We start from the raw sequence: 20,259 nt of genomic DNA on the forward strand, positions 1-20,259 counted from the left end.
GATTTGTGCTGGAAATGGCCCACCTTGATTATCATGCACATTGTAGGGAGAGTGGTCACTTTGGATAAGCTATTACCAGCAGGAGAGTGAGTTTGTGTATGTGTGTTTTTTGGGAAAGGGGGGGGGTGAGAAAACCTGTATTTGTGCTGGAAATGGCCCACCTTGATTTTCATGCATGTTGTAAGGAGAGTGGTCACTTTGGATAGGCTATTACCAGCAGGAGAGTGAGTTTGTGTGTGTATGGGGGTGGGAGGGTGAGAAAACCTGGATTTGGGAGGAGGTATTGTTTCATGGTCTCTGTGTATATAATATCTTCTGCAGTTTCCACAGTATGCATCCGATGAAGTGAGCTGTAGCTCACGAAAGCTCATGCTCAAATAAATTGGTTAGTCTCTAAGGTGCCACAAGTACTCCTTTTCTTTTTGATTACAGTGTAGACATACCTATAGAACTAGCTATGGAAAAGGTGACCCATTCTCTCCCTGTGACTCCTCGCAATTCTGAAATAAGGAAAAATTTAAAAAGTGGCAATAACATACTGTGCACCTCCTGAAAAGAATGAGCTTTCTCACCTTACCTTGTATAGCTCTCCCTCCCCTTGATTGCTGTAAGCTGTCTCATTTCATGTTGTATCTAACCTAGATTGTAGATTCTTCCGAACAGAGAGTATCTTAGAATCATAGAATATCAGGGTTGGAAGGGACCTCAGGAGGTCATCTAGTCCAACCCCCTGCTCAAAGCAGGACCAATCCCCAATCAAATCATCCCAGCCAGGGCTTTGTCAAGCCTGACCTTAAAAACTTCCAAGGAAGGAGATTCTACCACCTCCCTAGGTAACGCATTCCAGTGTTTCACCACCCTCACAGTGAAAAAGTTTTTCCTAATATCCAACCTAAACCTCCCCCACTGCAACTTGAGACCATTACTCCTTGTCCTGTCCTCTTCTACCACTGAGAATAGTCTAGAACCATCCTCTCTGGAACCACCTCTCAGGTAGTTGAAAGCAGCTATCAAATCCCCCCTCATTCTTCTCTTCTACAGACTAAACAATCCCAGTTCCCTCAGCCTCTCCTCATAAGTCATGTGTTCCAGACCCCTAATCATTTTTGTTGCCCTTCACTGGACTCTCTCCAATTTATCCACGTCCTTCTTGTAGTGTGGGGCCCAAAACTGGACACAGTACTCCAGATGAGGCCTCACCAATGTCGAATAGAGGGGAACGATCACGTCCCTCGATCTGCTCGCTATGCCCCTACTTATACATCCCAAAATGCCATTGGCCTTCTTGGCAACAAGGGCACACTGCTGGCTCATATCCAGCTTCTCGTCCACTGTAACCCCTAGGTCCTTTTCCACAGAACTGCTGCCTAGCCATTCGGTCCCTAGTCTGTAGCTGTGCATTGGGTTCTTCCGTCCTAAGTGCAGGACCCTGCACTTATCCTTATTGAACCTCATCAGGTTTCTTTTGGCCCAATCCTCCAATTTGTCTAGGTCCCTCTGTATCCTATCCTTGCCCTCCAGCGTATCTACCACTCCTCCCAGTTTAGTCTCATCCGCAAATTTGCTGAGAGTGCAATCCACACCATCCTCCAGATCATTTATGAAGATATTGAACAAAACCGGCCCCAGGACCGACCCCTGGGGCACTCCACTTGACACCGGCTGCCAACTAGACATGGAGCCATTGATCACTACCCGTTGAGCCCGACAATCTAGCCAACTTTCTACCCACCTTATAGTGCATTCATCCAGCCCATACTACTTTAACTTGCTGACAAGAATACTGTGGGAGACCGTGTCAAAAGCTTTGCTAAAGTCAAGAAACAATACATCCACTGCTTTCCCTTCATCCACAGAATCAGTAATCTCATCATAGAAGGCGATTAGATTAGTCAGGCGTGACCTACCCTTGGTGATTCCATGCTGACTGTTCCTGATCACTTTCCTCTCGTGTAAGTGCTTCAGGATTGATTCCTTGAGGACCTGCTCCATGATTTTTCCGGGGACTGAGGTGAGGCTGACTAGCCTGTAGTTCCCAGGATCCTCCTTCTTCCCTTTTTTAAAGATTGGCACCACATTAGCCTTTTTCCAGTCATCTGGGACTTCCCCTGTTCGCCACGAGTTTTCAAAGATAATGGCCAATGGCTCTGCAATCACATTCGCCAATTCCTTTAGCACTCTCGGATGCAACTCGTCCGGCCCCATGGACTTGTGCACGTCCAGCTTTTCTAAATAGTCCCTAACCACCTCTTTCTCCACAGAGGGCTGGCCATCTACTCCCCATGTTGTGATGCCCAGCGCAGCAGTCTGGGAGCTGTCCTTGTTAGTGAAGACAGAGGCAAAAAAAAGCATTGAGCACATTAGCTTTTTCCACATCCTCTTTCACTAGGTTGCCTCCCTCATTCAGTAACATCCTCTGTCACTAGGTTGCCTCCCTCATTCAGTACACCTATGGCCCATTGAGGTACTGTGTTTCTGTGGGCAGTCTACTGGACTGGGACCCAGGAGACCTAGGGCATGTACATCTCTGTGCCTCTATTTACTCTTTTACCTTTCTACTTGTCTGTTTAGGTTCTAAGCTATTATGGGCCAGGAGTATCTCTTACTATGTATTTGTACAGCTCCTAGCATGAGGGAATCCCAATCTCAGTTGGATTGTTCTGTTACATTTACTATTGTTTTGGCCACCACTAAAAATACATGGCTTCATCTTCTTCCTTTGGAAGACTCTACTGCAGTCCGTGGCTCTAACTTTTTGGACACGCTTCCTAATAAAATCAGACTTAAGTGTTCCCTTTCCAAATTTCATGTAATTATTTCTGTCATTCCCCACATTCCTTTCTCTGCTCGCTGTTTGCCCTTCAAATATTTATATCCTCTTATCACATCTCTTCCCCTTTGGCCTTAGTCATTGCTTAATGTGCTTTTTAAAAAAAAATAGTGGTTTGATCAAAAGGGTTTAAAGAGTTTAGGTTTCACTGCAGCAAGCTGAGACTAGTGACTAGAAATGGTCTGGCTGTGCAGAAGGTCTGGAGGACCGGTCCAGACTAAATTAATAGTCTTCAGCATCAAAGTTTGTAGCATCAAAGAAAATGGGCTACTTTGGTGCAATTATCAGAATAATGTTGAAATCAGATCAAAAAGTATCTTATGTCTCCATTTCTAGACTGCATTTTTGAAATCAAAGGACTGTTTTATTTTTAAAAATAAATGTTAAGACCACAAGAGGATTTCAGAGAGGAGAAAATTGGGCTGTTTTGTTTCTGTGAACAAATGAGGATTTTTTTAAAGTACTTTGTCCATTTTAACTTGTTTGTAATTGGTTTTTAACCTCCGATGTCTCGAACCTGCAACATCTTAAAAAAGGGATCCCTTCTAAGAGAGTTCCAAAACTGGCATTGGAATTGTTTTGAGGTCCCTGTTAAGGGCTATACTGTGGTTGATTATGGTACGGTGTTTTTACAGAGCTGGATGCACCTAGCACGGAGCTCAGATACAAATGTGTTCTCTAGTGGTTGGAAGGAACAATACTTTCTCCCTGGTGCACACCAATTAAATTTAATCATGGCTTAAACAGCTGTATAAACGATTACGGTCTTTAAGCAAAATTCAACCCCGTGGCTAAGCCAAATCCACATGGAAAGCAGAATATAAAAACAAAGGCTCTTTAACACAAGTTACTTTTTTAATTTTTAAAGACCACTGTCCAAGATAATCTCCTCTTTACTTTGATTATAATTCCATTGAAAGTTTGAAATGATTGCTTTCTTAACTGAGAGAACTTTCTTGCTTGTGTAAGACACTAGAATTGCTCACAGGATCTGGGACTCTTGATATCAGCTGGGTGGTCCATTTGGTGGTGAGATGTTTGCTCATGGAAGGCAGATGGTCAAGGGAGAAGTGGGAGAGGGTTCACAGAACCCTTCTTTTAAAGAATAATGGGATTTTTGCAAACTGATACTAACAAAAACAAGTCAATGTTTTTGGCTTCCTCCTCTTGATTAGTGCCACATCCGTTTTTGTCTTTTCAAGAGCTCTTTCTTGAACCACTCTGAGTTTCAGCTGAATAAAATCAGAAAGTAGATTTGAAATCTTACAAGCTTGGTGTGGTTCCTGTGTGCAGCGGGTGGTTACATATCACAGTTGAGCATAGTGGAGGAGATCATTCAAATAATAGCTGTTAAAGTAAATGACTTTCATCTCTGTGGTTGATGTGTTGGTTGATTGGGGAGTGCAGGGTCTCCAAACTTTATTTGAAACATAGAAGAAGCAGAAGTGCTTGTGAGTTGAATGTCTTTGTGTTGAGTGCATTTGTTGCGCACTGTTATCTTGTTGCATTTATGTTCCAGAAAATAAAGGAAAAGGAGTAAGCTGTCCTACAGTAATTGAGTACACAGACAGTGGCTCTTGTTCACCAGTAGACTTTGGAGCTCACAGATATTGCATAGAATCATAGAATATCAGGGTTGGAAGGGACCTCAGGAAGTCATCTAGTCCAACCCCCCGCTCAAAGCAGGACCAATCCCCAGTTTTTGCCCCAGATCCCTAAATGGCCCCCTCAAGGGCTGAACTCACAAGCCTGGGTTTAGCAGGCCAGTGCTCAAACCACTGAGCTATCCCTCCCCCCACTGGAGTTGCTTGATTTGAAATGCTTTGGTTCCAAGTTCATCAACTACAATAATACACCACAATTAAATAAGTCTTTGTTTGTTTTTGTGTTTAGTTGACCCTGTTGTTTGTCCATGGGAACACTGTGAGATCTGAGCAAGAAGGTGGTTGCGAAGGAGTCTGAAAGCGCCCAGATAAAACTTTCTCATTGGTGATCACAGCTATCTGACTGGTTGGAAGCTGGATTCAGGTTGCAGAAACCTGATTTTCAGGTAAGGTGTTTACTGTGGGTTCAAGCACGCATTGCTCCTTGGATGCGACTTCTGTATGTCTTCATGCTGAAATGTGGTCCAGGAGAAACTACACCAAGTCTTCTTAAATTACAGTAAAAACAACAAGGAGTCCTTGTGGCACCTTAGAGACGAACAAATTTATTTGGGCATAAGCTTTCGTGGCTAAAATCCACTTAATCAGATGCATGGAGTGAAAAATACAGTAAGCAGTATATATATTGTAGCACATGAAAAGATGGGAGTTGCCTAATCAAGTGGGGGGGGTCAGTGCTAATGAGGCCAATTCAATTAAGGTGGAAGTGGCCTATTCTCAACAGTTGACAAGAAGGGCTGAATATCAACAGAGGGAAAATTACTTTTGTAGTGCTAATGACGCCAATGCAATCAAGGTGGACATTGCCCATTCCCAACAGTTGACAAGAAGGTGTGAGTATCAGCAGAGGGAAAATTACTTTTTATAGTTACCCATCCACTTCCAGTCTTTATTCAGGCCTAATTTGATGGTGTCCTGTTTGCAAATTAATTCCAGTTCTGCAATTTCTCATTGGAGTCTGTTTTTGAAGTTTTTTTGTTGAAGAATTGCCACTTTTAAGTCTGTTATCGAGTGTCCAAGGAGACTGAAGTGTTCTCCTACTGGTTTTTGAATGCTACAATTCTTGATGTCTGATTTGTGTTCATTTATTCTTTTGCATAGAGATTGTCCAGTTTGGCCAATGTACATGGCAGAGGGGCATTGCTGGCACATGATGGCATATATCACATTGGTGGATGTGCAGGTGAACGAGCCCCTGATAGTGTGGCTGATGTTATTAGGCCCTGTGATGGTGTCCCCTGAATAGATATGCGGGCACAGTTGGCAACGGGCTTTGTTGCAAGGATTGGTTCCTGGGTTAGTGTTTTTGTTGTGTGGTATGTAGTTGCTGGTGAGTATTTGCTTCAGGTTGGGGGGGGCTGTCTGTAAGCAAGGACTGGCCTGTCTCCCAAGGTCTGTGAGAGTGAGGGATTGTCCTTCAGGATAGGCTGTAGATCCTTGATGATGCGCTGGAGAGGTTTTAGTTGGGTGCTGTAGGTGACGGCTAGTGGCGTTTTGTTACTTTCTTTGTTGGGCCTGTCCTGTAGTAGGTGACTTCAGGGTACCCTTCTGGCTCTGTCAGTCTGTTTCTTCACTTCATCTGGTGGGTATTGCAGTTGTAAGAATGCTTGATAGAGATCCTGTAGGTGTTTGTCTCTGTCTGAGGGGTTGGAGCAAATGCGGTTGTATCTTAGAGTTTGGCTGTAGACAATGGATCGTGTAATGTGGTCTGGATGAAAGCTGTAGGCAGGTAGGTAAGTATAGCAGTCAGTAGGTTTCTGGTATAGGGTGGTGTTTATATGACCATTGCTTATTTGCACTGTAGTGTCCAGAAAGTGGATCTCTTGTGTGGACTGGTCCAGGCTAAGGTTGATGGTGGGATGGAAATTGTTGAAATCATGGTGGCATTCCTCAAGGGCCTCCTTCCCATGGGTCCAGATGATGAAGATGTCATCCATGTAGCGCAAGTAGAGTAGGGGCATTAGGGGACAAGAGCTGAAGAAGAGTTGTTCTAAGTCAGCCATAAAAATGTTGGCATAGTGTGGGGCCATGCGGGTACCCATAGCAGTGCCGGTGACTTGAAAGTATAAATTGTCCCCAAATCTGAAATAGTAGTGGGTGAGGACAAAGTTCAGCCACCAGGTTTGCCGTGACATTGTCGGGGATACAGTTCCTGACGGCATGTAGTCCATCTTTGTGTGGAGTGTTGGTGTAGAGGGCTTCTACATCCATAGTGGCTGGGATGCTGTTTTCTGGAAGATCATCGATGGATTGTAGTTTCCTCAGGACGTCAATGGTGTCTCGAAGATAGCTGGGAGTGCTGGTAGCGTAGGGCCTGAGGAGAGAGTCTACATAGCCAGACAATCCTGCTGTCAGGATGCCAGTGTCTGAGATGATGGGGTGTCCAGGATTTCCAGGTTTATGGATCTTGGGTAGCAGATAGAATACCCCTGGTCGGGGCTCTAGGGGTGTGTGTCTGAGTAGATTTGTTCCTGTGCTTCTTCAGGGAGTTTCATGAGCAGATGGTGCAGTTTCTTTTGGTAACCCTCAGTGGGATCAGAGGGTAGTGGCCTGTAGAATGTGGTGTCAGAGAGCTGCCTAACAGCCTCTCGTTCATATTCCAACCTATTCATGTTGACTACAGCACCTCGTTTGTCAGCCTTTTTGATTATGATGTCAGAGTTGTTTCTGAGGCTGTGGATGGCATTGTGTTCTGCACAGCTGAGATTATGGGGCAAGTGATGCTGCTTTTCCACAATTTCAGCCCATGCACGTCGGCGGAAGCACTCTATGTAGAAGTCCAGTCTGTAGTTTCAACCTTCAGGAGGAGTCCACGCAGAATCCTTCTTTTTGTAGCGTTGTAGGAAGGTTTCTGTGGGTTAGTGTGCTGTTCGGTGGTGTGTTGGAAATATTCCTTGAGTAGGAGACAGCGAAAGTAGGATTCTAGGTTACCGCAGAACTGTATCATGTTCGTGGGGGTGGTGGGACAAAAGGAGAGACCCCGAGATAGGACAGACTCTTCTGCTGGCCTAAGAGTATAGCTGGATAGATTAACAATACTGTTGTGGCCCCTTGTGTCATGTAGGAGTTTAGATAGTTTAGTGTCTTTTTTCCTCTGTAGAGAAGCAAAGTGTGTGGTGTAAATGGCTTGTCTAGTTTTTGTAAAGTCCAGCCATGAGGAAGTTTGTGTGGAAGGTTGTTTTTTTATTAGAGTCTCCAGTTTTGAGAGCTCATTCTTGATCTTCTCCTGTTTGCTGTATAGGATGTTGATCAGGTGGTTCCGCAGTTTCTTTGAGAGTGTGTGGCACAATCTCTCACCATAGTCAGTGTGGTATGTTGATTGTAATGGATTTTTTTACCTTCAGTCCTTTTGGTGTTTTCCAACATACCTGGGGCAACATACACCTCCATTGCTTCTTTGCATATGTGCTAAAGAACTCCTGTTCTGTTGGAACACTGGCACTTAGCAGATGGCTGCTGCATACTACTCCTGTGGAATGCAGTCGTCTGCTGTTAAGGTATTTTTAGAGTGCCAGGCACTGAAATACCTGGGTGCTGAACATATGAAAAGGGCCTAAAACTTCAAAGGGGTTACATGTGTCCAGGGAGCCCTGACAACTCTTCTGTCTTGCTGAGCTTGCTTCCACTGGGTCTGAACTACAGAAGAGTCCTGTCTTCCTCTGAAAGATCTTTATTCGGGTAGGCAGGTGTTGAGCTCGTGCGGTTCCAGAATTGGTGTCTCCCCTGGAACAGATCAGACCAGCTGCTCAGGGAGGCATGGTTTGAGACCCCGATTGAGAGTTCTAGCAGATGACTGAAATATGGCTCCAGCTATGCCAGTCCCCAAAACATGCCTATTTCTTACAGCCACTTCGGCTCCAGATGTGGTTAGTTCCCATATTTACAATCTTCTGCCTGCTATAAAACACTCAGCCTTTTTCCCTATTCTAGTTGTGTTGTGGTTTGGTGAGGGAGAGGTATTGTGGCACTTGGGTGTCTATTGGAAAGTAAAAAGAAAAGGAGTACTTGTGGCACCTTAGAGACTAGCAAATTTATTTGAGCATAAGCTTTCATGAGCTACAGCTCACTTCATCGGATGCATTCAGTGGAAAATACAGTGGGGAGATTAGTGACTGGGGATTTCAGGACAAGCTGGTAGAGTTTCCCTGCTTGTGGGTGAAGAGAGATGAGCTCCAGCTTTCCCAGTTCTGTTGGGGGCAGGGAAAAAATGTTTCCTCTTCCTCTGTCTCAGGAGCTGTTCCTAGTATGTCCCAGAGAAAGCTGGGTGGCTAAAGGGCAAGTCTGTGGCAGAGCTTAGAGTAGAACTCAGATCATCTAACTCCCAGTCCCTTGCTTAAACCACTGTGTGAGATTTCCTCCTATAGTGTATCCAAATGTAACCGCAGGAACAAGTGGGCAGAACATAATCACCTCTGCTGGGCCATCCTAGATGCAGAATTACTGCAGCCCTGTGCCCCTTGTTACTAATTTGGAAAGGAAGCCGTTTTCCCTAGCTTCCCCCCCTTCCCATTGCCCTTATTAAAATCTGAGTTGTGGGAAAGTGCTCGCATGACTTTATAGAATCCAGATGTTCTGTCTGGGAGCAGGAAGCCCAAATGCTACTGCTGACCTGTGAAGCTAAATATAGTGATAGCGTTACCACCAGCATCTTCCTCAGTTCAGTGTGCAGCTCCTCTCACCAGATGCGCCTTGGTGGTTGGAGGCAGATGGAACAGGGTGCAGGCAAACAGCTCGTTAGCTTGATCCCTCAGTATTTTAATTGATTTTGTTTTTATTACGGTAGCGCCTGAAGGTTCCAGCGGAGATCAGGGCCCCATTATGTTAGGCACTGAAAAGACATACAATAAGAGACAGCCCCTGCCCAAAGAGCTTACAATCAAATTTAAGATAAGACAGAGCAAGTGAGTGTGACAAACCGTTGGAGGGAGGAGGAAGAAAAGCACAGGCCAGGTAGGGGCATAGTGTGATAGGCCCAGATCATGAAAAGTGTTACTCCTTTATTATTAGTTATCAAGATAATCAGCTTTCCAAGAGTGCCCCTCAACCTCACCGTTGTCATGTGGCTGACTTCCTGGGGACATTGCAGCTGAGGTGGGTCTGGATGGGGGAACTGAATGAGGCCAAAGCATTCAAGGAGCGCATTCCACACACAAGGGTTTTGTTGTGGAAGAAAGCACAGAGGCATCTGGGGAAGGAAGTGGGCAAATGGGCATTCAGGGCTGGCATTGCTGGCGAAGCGGAGGGGGTGGGGAGCAACATGATGAGAGTAGCTTTTGTTTCATGCAGTGTAGATTAGAGTAATGTTGCTATGGCCACAAATCTTCAAATAGCTGCAGCCAATTTATGAATTTCCTCTTTGAATACATCCTAACACTGAAATCTGTTTGTTTCTGAAATAATCTTCCAGGAGAAGCTCTGTTGCTGGTCACATTTAAAACGAGACAAGAGACTGTACTGCCGGTTCAGCCTAGCTGTAGGAGGATGCCCTGATGAGTCTCTTCCATTGCTAGAATCTAGGGAGGCTTTGTGGGCTAAAGTGAGCATTATCTTAAGTTTCCCTTTGTTCAGTGTTATCCTGTTACTCCAAGTTAATTACCCCCTACTTCCCCCTTCCCCCCCCTCCCCCCAATCCCTGTGGGGTTTGGAGTCCCAAGACGCTAGAATAGCAAGGAAACTATTACTGCATGTCTTTCCTGACCGTGCTCTGCCCCCTGCCGAGCGTTCTCAGTGAAGTGTCCAGGGATAGCTCTGCCTACCCAACTTCCCCTGCCGAGCCATGGGGCTCCACGATCAGAGCTGTGAGAAGCAATGGCAGTGCCTCCTGTTGCTGCAGTGACCGAAAGACTTTTTTGTTCCCTTCTGTTGCAGCTATGCACGAAGGAGCCTGTCCTTATCACAGTGTCTTTGGCAGCACAGCCAGAAGGTGCCCATGCGGTGGCCTTCAGCTCTTTGAGCACTGGGCATTGTGGGGGTGGGAAGAGAGAAGGGCTCTTTGGTTTCTCTGCAATAAAGATCCCCATCTTGCTCAGAAATCAGCCACCGGGGCTCTTGTCCCTCTGGGCAGTGAGGAGGGGAGAGAGAAGAACATTAGTTTGTGCTGAAGCACAAATGTCTGAACAATTGTGGAGGGACGGGTGTTAGAGCAATGAGCCATGTCTCTGCCATGCTGCTGTGTGTGTGCTCAGTTCAGAAGCAAATGACCTGGCAGTTGAATGGCATGGATTCTTCTTGTCGCCTCCGGAGTTTCCAAACTCAGCTCATGTTTTGTCCCATTGACTTAGTCTAATGAAGGTCACGTTGGGGGTTTGAGCGCAACAGTGTCAACAAGGGACTCCTACTTTTTAATCTCTTCTCTGCCACTGACTTCCTCTGCGGCCTTGGGCACTTAACTGCTCTCTGCCTCAGTTTCCCCATGGCTTCTACCTCACATTCATCAGTTTGTTAATGTCCTGTCCTTTCAGGCTGCCTTTGCTATTAAACTGTGCGGTACCCTAGAGTGGGATGGACATTATTTGTACAGTGCCTTGAGTTTGCATGCATGCTTCAAAGATGTGTGACTTTGGTAACAGCATCCTGCAGCTGGATGGCTGGGTTGAAGGAGGGAGCTGCTGCTCTGAGTCCTGGGGTCCTTAGGGGACTGTGGCCCACTAGACAGTAAGCAGCACTTACTATCTTGCATCGGTGGGAGAACTTGAAGGCAGCTGTCATCCTCCCTGGAGTTGTGGGAGAAAAAGAGAAGAGCGGGGTGTGGAACGAGGAGCAGGGAAGACAGAAATTTCAGGGGGAAGACAATATAAAGGGTAAGAGGGGGAAATTTTATACGTCTCTTAGCGCTTCTCATCCTAGGGTCTGAAAGCACTTCACAACTGTAATAAGATAGGGCTGTGTCTTGGGAGAGTTGGACCCAAAATATAGCTCAAGGGTCCTGGTGGGACTGGGAGGGACACTGAGGGTAAAGGGTCTGATACAGGGGATAACAAATGAAATCAGGGTGTGTATACATTGTATGTATTCTAATGCCTTTTGCTTTTCTAGCTTTGGCTTCCTTCCTCCTAAAGTTTCTGCTCTAAATATATTGGCAAGCAACGTTTACTTGAAACTAAATTAAAAATGCAACTGTTTATACAGCTTCAAAAGCAGGAAATCCTAATAAACAGAGCACGGTGTTATCAACCTGCACTTAGAGTAGCAGCTAGTGCCTCGCGGCACTACGTTCCGTTTATCTGTAGCATGATCAACACACACAGGGGCTGCGGATTGTGGTTCTTGGACAATAGTGTGAATAAGATTTTGCGTGTATACATTAAAGAATAAGCTTGACTATTGTGAATGGTCAGCCTTTAACCCCTCTGAGACATGGAAGGGTTGAGGCTTGTGCCATTGATCAATGGAAAGGTTGTGTGCCCTAGATTTGCAGTGAGGTCTCCTGTTTGCCCTACAAACTCCAGTGCTCTCCATAACAGGTAATAAACAGAGACAAACCGAAAGCAGAGGGTGCCATCATAAACCTGCGAGGTAGAGCCACCCCTCCATCACATACCTTAAATATTAGTGTAACAGTCTCACATTATTCAGAAGCATATAAAGTGTCTCAGGTGCATGCAGAGTCTCTAGCCTTAAAGTACCACCTGTCTGACCTCCTGCTCTGCATGATGAGTTCTGTTGTAAAGCAGTGAGTTCCTGGAAAAGATGCTCCTGTCTTGCAGGAGAGGTGGGATACCCGTTTGTCCAACACAGAACTTCTCCAGTAGTCAGTTCTTATTCTCTCCCTTGTCTTTTCCCTCGCTGCTTACCCCTTCATTGTGTGTGATGCCCATTTGTTGTATCTTCTTGCAATTTTGATTGTAAGCCGTCTGTTGCAGGGTCTCCTTTTTCTTTTGCCTTTTGTACAGCATGTAGTATAAAGGAGGCCCTGACACAGGGCCCTCTTGACGCTACTGAAATATAGATGATAAATACTAAGAATCCTCTTGTTCTAAGTGTTTAGGAACTACCTGGAAACTTCCCCCACCTTTCTGTTTGCCTAATCACAATATTTAACATTCCTATTACGCACTTCAGCCCAATCACCTTTAACTTGATTGTTCTGAGATTCCTTATCTGGGAGAGACAGAGGTTCATGACGTTAATTGGGTTTGAAATTACTGCATTAAATCTCTGTAACTGGCGTTGTTAGGCTGGGCTAGCTGAGTCCTGGGGTTTGCAGTAGGCAGGAATTAATAGGGACATGTTCCTTTTGCTGTGGTTGCTAGTTGTACAGCAGTGCTTTTATTTAAAGAGCCCACCCAGTGCACCTTTTAGCAACGTACGATGGAAATGAATGGTGAATAAGACTCGAGGATTGATGCTACTTTCTGAGTCCCTTGTTTACTCTGGGGTGCACAAGGAAACCCTCCGCTTATAGTGAAGCAGTAATAATTGGCTCTTATGTAGAGCTGTTCTGCCTATAGATCTCATAGCGCTTTGCAAAGGAAGAAAAATAACATTTGTCCCCGTTTTATCAGTGAGGGAGCAGAGGCACTTAGAGAAGTGACTTGACCCAAATCACATAGCAGGTCAATTGCAGAGCTGGGAACAGAACTCCGGACTCTTGGCCCCCAAACCAGTGCTTTGTCTGAGATTACACTGCCCCTCTTTCACTCCGTTGAAATAACTATCCTGAATTGTTCCAGTTAGTGAGACCTCAGCCTGGAAGGAAGATGCATTGTTTGCATGGGGGAAATCCACGACAAGAGGGAGCTTGTGTAGAACACATTACTTTGGCACCAGTCCATGTTCTCTGACCAGGGCTGTGTATTGGTATTGCAGAAAGCTCCAACTTCCCAGCATGGTAGTCAGTATTGTTTCCACCATGCTGTGAGATCCTGCTACCAGAGCTGTCTCCCTCCACCCCAAGTGTGGCTAAAACACAGTTAGGATGAAAACGATTTTAAGTGGTTCCCTAAACTGCACCATAAGAATGGCCACACTGGGTCAGACTGCCCATCCATCTAGCCTAGTATCCTGTCTTCTGACAGAGGCCAATGCCAGATGCTTCAAAGGGAATGAACAGAACAGGGCAATCACCAATTGATCCAGCCCTTGTTGGTCTGTCCCAGCCATGGACTCTGATCGGCTGTAGCACAACTTGATCCTGTCCATACTGAAGGCATGAATGTTGTTTTAGTCCTAAGTTGTAACAGGATCCCCCTATGCTGCAGAAATTGTAGTTTCGATGGGACCTTGGTGCTGGCATCAGAACTTAAAAGGAAGGCTGCTTAATAATGGATGTGGGGGAAGTATGAGGGTTTGGGATGGTGCCAACATCTGAATAAGGATAGCGGTGTGCAGAGGAGATGAAAGAGAACTGGATGAAGGGAAATGAGGAGAGGTGTCTAGAGATGCCTGACTGAGGAAAGGAGGCAGGAATCAGCTTTCAGTTTCTCCTAAATGAATCTCTCAAAGCACACATGCTCATTTCTATGAGTCGTTCCATGGCAATTGCTGTAGAATTCACTCATGCAGGTGGTTAAAAGCTAAATGTTTCAAATGGCCACTTTACTGTTCTATAGCTGTGCCTCACAAGCAGACAGATTGTAAGATCTTTGGAGCAGGGAGCTAAACCAAACGAGGCACAACAAGAAATGAAAGACGGGGCGTGGGATAAACAAGTGACACGAAAAAAAAAAGGCACTATACACTGTGTGCACGTCGTGTTTTCTCGGTGAGTGTGCATGGTATTTTGTCATGTTAATACATTATAATTTGAAGGAGCAAAGTCATTTAAAGATGCAGAAATGGAAGAGCGTTCTGTACGGAATGCTGCCAAAGAGAAACACATGTCAAGGAGGGCAACAATGAAAATCAAGCCAGGAAAATCTGTTCTAAAAATGTCTGTCTGAAGAATGGATGCAAGCCTATTGGTTTGTTGCTGCCACTTGTTATTACTGAAAATTTGTGATAGTTACCGAAGTTAGCAAGCCTGTCTGGTGCTGTCCTCTCTTCTGCCTATGTGGCATGTTATCAGAAAAGTGATCATAACAACGGCATAATCTTAGCCTTAGTCTACCATATCTGCCGCTCAGAGCAGGCACTTGTGATCGGAAAACGCTTGATCGACAAACAGGTCTTTACTCTGTTGGCCTTGTGGCATCAACATAACGATGGGTGGGTGAGCTGGATTCTGTTCTACTTTATGCATCACCAACGCAACTGTAAGCTAAATTCCCAGTGCAGAGTCTCTTCCTAGTGATGAAGCGAGAAGCAGAAAGAAAAGTTATCAGATCCCAGGGGCTGTGAGAGTAGCACTTAGAAAAATAATCTGTTGACTTGCAAATGGAAGCCATTGCGAGAAAGTCACTTGACACTGTTCACCTTTGAGTCCCTTTTCTTGCTACAGCTGCCCTGTTAAGGAATCCGGAACTCTGTTCTGGGGTCTTCCACAGTCGGATGTACCCATTGTGCTTTTAAGGGCAAACTTTGCTGTTAATATTTGAAACTGAGTTTTTTCTGATTTATTTAAATGTTCTGATTTTATATATATATATATATATATATATATATATAATTTCTTAAGGTTCCTATAGATGAATTATCTCTTCCCAGCAGTGTTAAAAGTTGTTAGCTTTTCTATTAGAAGTCAAATTGTGTGAGCTTTATAGTACTTGACACTTCAGAAAAAGGAAGAGTTCCCCTAGCTTGAAACTTGGCATGTTATCGCCTCCATCTGGGAGCAATTTTTAATTTTAATTTTAAAAAAACTGTAAAAAAACAAAACTATATAAACATGCAGTCTCTTAAGGCACTCTTCTGCGTTTATGTATTTAAACTCTGTGGAATGCTATGCTATTAACTATCTATAATGCTGCAAAACCAGTTACAAAAATGTGTTGTAAATACAAAATCGTGCATTAAGTCTTAATTTGGACCGTATATTCTTAATATGTATTATTCAGGAACAATTAATATTGCAAATGTGTAAACAGCGAAGAATTTTTAAAGCGTGTCACAGATCCTGTGACATGTGATATACAGTAGCTTAGTTAGCTAACGTTGTTCTGGGTCTCTGATAGTAAGCTAGACTGTTGGCAACCCTAGTTATATAACTGGGTTTGTGCGATTAGAAAATAAAACACCCCTTCCCTGCCCCTTCTCTGACGCTCCGCTCACTCCAGCCCCCTCCCTCTGTCGCTTGCTCTCCCCCACCCTCACTCATTTTCACTGGGCTGGGGCAGGGGGTTGGGGTATAGGATAGGGTGCGGGCTCTGGGCTGGGGGGTGAGGTCGAGGGGTTTGGAGTGTGGGAGGGGACTCAGGGCTGAGCCTGGGGCAGGGGGTTGGATTACAGGAGGGGGTGCAAGCTCCAGGAGGGGATTCTGACCTAGGGCAGGGATTCAGGGTACAGACTTTGGGAGGGAGTGTGCGTGCAAGAGGGGCATCAGGGGTGGGGCAAGAGGTTGGGGTGCAAGCTCTGGGAGGAGGCTGGGGCAGGGGGTTGGGGTGCAGGAGGGGGGTTCAGGGTGCAGGCTTCAGCCAACTAGCACTTACCTTGGGTGGCTCCCAGCAGTGGCTCCTAGGCTCACAGAGGCAGCAGCTTTGCGTGCTGCCCCTGCCTGCAAGCACTGCCTCCGCAGCTCCCATTGGCCGTGATTCCCCATTCCTGCCAATGGGAGCTACGGAGTTGGCTCTCGGTTCGGGGGCAGCGTGTGGGGACCCCCTGGCTGCGCCTCCTCCTAGGAGCCACTGCTGGACATGTCATCACTTCTGGGAACAGTGCGGAGCCAGGGCACGTAGGGAGCCTGCCTTAGCCCCACTGCGCTGCTGGACTTTTAGCGGCCTAAAATCTCCCAGATTGGTTTCAGTAGCCCCCAGGAGATCAAACCCAATTCCAGGAGACTCCCGGCCAAACTGGGAGGGCTGGCAACCCTTTATATAACACTTCTATGATTTTGTAAATTCAGACTTGGTGGATGTGTGGGCACATCACTGCCCTCTGCTGGAAGGAAGATGCCTGCTCAGATAGCAGAGGGGTTTGGTTTTGAAACTAGCAAGGAGTACTTCAGATTCCCTGCAGTGTATCTTTGGCCAGGGGCTTGCAGCTTTCCAAAGTGTAGATGGATTTTGCCTACCTACTCCTGATGTTTCAGTGTCTTTCCACTTATTCGCTCATGTTGTCAATTTCTCATAGGAGGAGGAGGAGGATTTCCCATCCTTTATTCATCAGCCTGACCCAGCAAACTTTCTCCCTCTACCTAAAAGAGCTCCCTTGATTAAGTCGTTCTTACTTCATGGAACCTCCTGGGGAGGAAATGCTGCCAGGTTTAATGAGCAGAAATGGCAAGCAACGTCCGACTATATTGACCTCCTCAGAGGATCTCATTTCACCTTCATTTCATCATTTGTCTGTTGCAGACGAGCTTGTTTAGGGTTGCATCTGATTTTTAAGTATGCCATTTTCTGCAGCATGGTTAGGAATGTGCAGAGGTGTGGGGGTGGGAGGACGACTTATGAGAGAAGCACCACAGTTTCTGGGGATGTTTAACACGCACACCCCTTTGTCTCTTCTGATGTGCTGCTGATGGGAAAGCCTTGCCCATGTTCTGTTCCTCCTTCACCCAAGGCCACCCATGCTCCAGTAATCATAGGAGGTTTTAAAAAGACCTGATTCTGGGCAACAAGAAATCATGATTAAGGAAATTTGAATGTCACATTCAGTAATCAGAACATGTATTTATCCACCACCTGTTCAGAATGCTCTCTACAAGTTGCCCATGTGTGAGCTAAAGGAAATTTAAACTGAATATTACTTAAAATGTGCTTGCTCTGAGATAAATGACTACGTAAAACTGGCACCTTCACACATATCATCATAATTTTTGTTTTATATCATGCTATTGGTGTGCAAATAAAGTCATTATCTTGTCCAAAAGGAGCATATGGTCTAAATTAGATTGATAACACAAAGATGATTACATATCAAGGGGTCTTAGAATCTAATCTATCTACAGTATGTTTTTTAATATAGGTGGGGCTGGTAGCATAGTCAGTTATCAAGGTTTTAATGATTCTTCCTATTATTAGACCCAGTTTTCAGCTGCTTATAATTTTGCAAACCTCAATTAACCAATTGAACTGGTATTTTCCATGCCGGGTGTCTGCCTCAGGCTGGACGTTTCTGGAAAGATTAATCCAAAACAGTTCAGCCATTTCCAAAAATGAGGGTAGGAAATTTTTTTTTGCAATGTGTTTTTAAAAAAAACCCCCAAACTCTGCCTTTCATTTGAAAAGCCCTAGCATCCCCACAATAAGTCTTTTGCTGTCCCTATGAACATCGGCCAAAACTTGGCTGTTGCACAAGTTCACTAGAGACTTCTTAGGGTTTAGCAATTAAAATCTCCAAAGATTCTGTGTACCCTGGGCGTGCTCTGTCCTCTCACAGCTCCTAGTGCTGACCAGACTGCTCGTGCACCATCCCCACAGAGCAAGAAGGCATGCTCCATCCCTGTAGCCATTCTAAGCCAATGGGTTTCTTTTGATGTTCTCTACGTCATCTGTTCTCCACATCATCGTCTCCTCTGTCCTCCTCAGACACTTCAGGTGCATAAGGTGTTCACCAGTTTCCACCATTTATTTTGGTCTTGTGCTGGTCTGTTCAGGCTTCTGAGTGTCATGTTGATGAATTCGGCTTCTTTCCCTATTATTCTGCATAATGCTTCTCTAGGTCTCCCTCTTTTTCTCTTCCTAGATGAGGTTCATATTATCACTCAAGGTGGATATCATGCTGGTGGCATCCTTAAAGTGCAGTAGCCCTGGCATTACCACCCGCTCTAGCTGTGGTGCAGGAGCATAGAATACTGTCCTGGGGAGAGAGAGAGCTGGGGAAGGGGCTTGGAATCTGCCCAAAGGGGGTACTTGGAAGGCAGATAGAGAAGGAGGTGAAAAGAGACTGTGCTCAGGGTTTTGCCCAGAGGAAGCTGTGTTAGAGGAAGCTGGACTGTGAGGGGCTATGTGCAAGGAGCCCAGCCATGAGGTTGACTGTTGGGACACTGACAGAAGAAATACAGTTTGGGTGTCTGGGTGTAGGCCTCCGGCGCAGAGCTGTTATTCGCAGGCAGACCTGCTGGAAAGTGATCGTTAGTTGGATTAGTGATCAATGGCTCCATGTCTAGTTGGCAGCCGGTGTCAAGTGGAGTGCCCCAGGGGTCGGTCCTGGGGCCGGTTTTGTTCAATATCTTCCTAAATGATCTGGAGGATGGTGTGGATTGCACTCTCAGCAAATTTGCGGATGATACTAAACTGGGAGGAGTGGTAGATACGCTGGAGGGCAGGGATAGGATACAGAGGGACCTAGACAAATTGGAGGATTGGGCCAAAAGAAACCTGATGAGGTTCAATAAGGATAAGTGCAGGGTCCTGCACTTAGGACGGAAGAACCCAACGCACAGCTACAGACTAGGGACCGAATGGCTAGGCAGCAGTTCTGCGGAAAAGGACCTAGGGGTTACAGTGGACGAGAAGCTGGATATGAGTCAGCAGTGTGCCCTTGTTGCCAAGAAGGCCAATGGCATTTTGGGATGTATAAGTAGGGGCATAGCGAGCAGATCGAGGGACGTGATCGTTCCCCTCTATTCGACATTGGTGAGGCCTCATCTGGAGTACTGTGTCCAGTTTTGGGCCCCACACTACAAGAAGGATGTGGAAAAATTGGAGAGAGTCCAGCGAAGGGCAACAAAAATGATTAGGGGTCTGGAACACATGACTTATGAGGAGAGGCTGAGGGAACTGGGGTTGTTTAGTCTGCAGAAGAGAAGAATGAGGGGGGATTTGATAGCTGCTTTCAACTACCTGAGAGGTGGTTCCAGAGAGGATGGTTCTAGACTATTCTCAGTGGTAGAAGAGGACAGGACAAGGAGTAATGGTCTCAAGTTGCAGTGGGGGAGGTTTAGGTTGGATATTAGGAAAAACTTTTTCACTAGGAGGGTGGTGAAACACTGGAATGCGTTACCTAGGGAGGTGGTAGAATCTCCTTCCTTGGAAGTTTTTAAGGTCAGGCTTGACAAAGCCCTGGCTGGGATGATTTGATTGGGGATTGGTCCTGCTTTGAGCAGGGGGTTGGACTAGATGACCTCCTGAGGTCCCTTCCAACCCTGATATTCTATGATTCTATGATTCTATGAAAGAGGTGCGCTCATTGCAGTGTCAAAGCAAGGAGCATCCCCAGCTGGAGCAAGGGGCAGGCAGGACAGCTGGGGTGAAGCTGGACTTTGGAGGAGTTGATTCCCTCATGGGGCCACACAGTGTGGTGTTGAAAAAAATTCTTTTATTGTGATGGTAATTTACAGTTTTATTATTTTCCTGAACACATATTTAACATTACTTTATATTATTATTCTATTATTTATATTATTTTCTTGTTCCTGTCAAGTTTCTAGGTTTTTCCTTTATGAAGTTTAAAATGTTAAGACTGCTTCATAAAGGAGGACGTACTACTTGGTAATACCATGATAACTCTTCTCTGCTTCCCTCTTCTGCTCACATATGGGGGCCATGATGCCTCCCTTCTTTTCTTATGCCAGATGTCCCCCTTCTCTTATTGAGATTACCACCTGTTAATCTAAGTGGCAAAAGTGCTTGGGAAAATTAAACTAGATTGGGGGATATACTGTAGGGAACCATTCAGTGTTGGCAGTTGAAGGACTAGACAACCTTACAGATCTTTTCCCAGTTTGACTCTGTGAAACCATTTCTCTGTGATATTTCTTATGCGAGGAGCTAATGGTTTGTTCAT

General features: G+C 45.5%; 1 protein-coding gene across 3 annotated transcripts in view; it reads left to right on the forward strand.

The window, feature by feature from the left end:
• Positions 1 to 20,259, forward strand: part of EXTL3 (exostosin like glycosyltransferase 3) — a 225,383-nt gene that overhangs the window by 95,583 nt on the left and 109,541 nt on the right. For all 3 annotated transcript variants that reach the window (XM_037893835.2, XM_037893836.2, XM_043542079.1), the window contains exon 2: positions 4,724 to 4,880. The gene's annotated coding sequence lies outside the window, so the exon portion shown is untranslated. The remainder of the gene's footprint in view (positions 1 to 4,723; positions 4,881 to 20,259) is intronic.

This window comes from Chelonia mydas, chromosome 3 (genome assembly GCF_015237465.2).
Source record: "Chelonia mydas isolate rCheMyd1 chromosome 3, rCheMyd1.pri.v2, whole genome shotgun sequence".
Classification (NCBI taxonomy): Eukaryota; Metazoa; Chordata; order Testudines; family Cheloniidae; genus Chelonia; species Chelonia mydas.